This window comes from Magnolia sinica, chromosome 15, assembly GCF_029962835.1.
Source record: "Magnolia sinica isolate HGM2019 chromosome 15, MsV1, whole genome shotgun sequence".
Taxonomy (NCBI): Eukaryota; Viridiplantae; Streptophyta; class Magnoliopsida; order Magnoliales; family Magnoliaceae; genus Magnolia; species Magnolia sinica.
Window position 1 is genome coordinate 55,947,019 of NC_080587.1, and position 1,766 is coordinate 55,948,784.

The 1,766-nt window shown below is 43.1% G+C and overlaps 1 non-coding gene across 1 annotated transcript; it reads left to right on the plus strand.

Annotated features, from left to right (window-relative positions):
- The first annotated feature begins 1,200 nt into the window (after positions 1-1,200).
- LOC131228264 (small nucleolar RNA R71) lies at positions 1,201-1,307 on the plus strand. The gene has a single exon (XR_009162775.1). It is a non-coding gene; the product is annotated as a small nucleolar RNA R71 (small nucleolar RNA).
- Positions 1,308-1,766: the final 459 nt, after the last annotated feature.

Consider the following 1,766-nt stretch of genomic DNA (forward strand, 5'->3'; position numbering starts at 1 on the left):
TTAAGAAACTTAGCGTAAGCAGGGACTTGCTTGATAGCGTCAAGCAACGGGATGTTGACTTGCACTTTTTGAAACACATCCAAGATTTCATCAAAGTTATTTCTTTTCTTTATTGGTGCCAGACGTTGAGGAAAGGGTGCTTTGTGCACATAAGGTGGCACATTAGTGGCTCTTGGAGAGTCAGAGAGCTTTTGGACTTTGGATGCATTGGTATGGCTCTCTGCTTCATCTTGATCTTCTGTTTTAGAATTTGATTCATCCCCAGGCATCTCTATTCTGTTATCAATCTGCTTGCCTGACCTAAGGGTAGTGATCGATTTGGCCTGTTCATGATATTGCCCTTGGTTGGAATTAGAGCCAATCTCATACTGTCCCTTTGGATTAGCCTCAGGTTGGCTAGGGAACTTGCCCTTCTCTCTCTCACTCAATGTGGCAGCTAGTTGACCCATTTGTACTTCCAGCTTGGCAATGGATTGTGCATTTGCATGTAAGCTTTGCTGGTTGGCCAGTAAGGTTTGTTGGGTGTCTTTTTGGAATTGGAGAGAACTCTGCATGAAAAGATGGAGTGTATCCTCAAGAGATGGTTTCCTTGATTGTGTAGGCAGTTGTTGATATTGTGAAAACTATTGAGGTTGTTGACTGCCAACTTGGAGGTGCGGTTGCATGGGAGGATTTCCAGATGGTCCTCCTTGTTGTGGTCCTTTTGCCCAAGAGAAATTTGGATGTCTAGCCCACCCTGGGTTGTATGTGTTCGAGTAAGGATCATTCCCAGATTTTTGAAAAGTGTTCATAGCATGAACTTGTTCAGAGAGAAGTTCTGGGAATGCTGCACCAGATGGACAAGACTGCATAGGATGGGCAGGACTAGAACATGTGGCATATGCCTCGACTTGAGCTGTTTGTGGTGGTCCACTATTTAATACCAGAGCATCAACTTTCTTTGTCAGGTTATCAAGCTTGGCGCTCAGCTCTGGCATGACTCCTATCTCATATATACCATCTCTCTTTTGTGGTTGGGGACTTTTGTCACCTCTATTTGAATAATCCCATTGCTGGGAATTTTCGCACAAGGTTTCAAAGAAGTTCCATGCTTCGACATCACTTTTGGTCATGAATGACCCTCCACTGGTGGCATCAACCATGCGACGGTTCTGTGGTGTCAGACCGTCATAGAAGTATTGAACTTGTTGCCACTTCTCAAAACCATGGTGAGGACATTTAAGAAGCAAGTCCTTCCATCTTTCCCAACATTCATGAAAGTGCTCGCCCTCTTTTTGTGTGAAGTTAGTAATTTCTCTACGGAGGGCATTGGTTTTGTGAAGAGGGAAGAACTTGTTTAAGAACTTCTTAGACAGTTGGTCCCATGTAGTGATAGATCCAACTTCTAGAGAATTCAACCATGCTTTCGCCTTATCCTTCAAAGAAAAAGGAAACAGGCGTAGGCGGATCGAATCGTCTGAGAAGTTTTGGAACTTAAAGGTGGAGCAAATGTTTAAGAATTCTTTCACATGATGATATGGGTCCTCCTTGTCCAATCCATAAAAGGATGGCAACAATTGTATGACTCCAGGTTTAAGTTCAAAGTGTGCTGCCGTAGTGGTTGGCAACACTATGCATGAAGGCGCATTAAATTGGACAGGAGCTGAATAATCTTTGAGAGCTTTAACTTCAGTCTCATTCGCCATTTCAACAGGATTATTTCTCAATCTTTCACGAATTGTTCTTTCAATCTCAGGATCAAACGGTGCTAGTTCTCTATTCAGAGA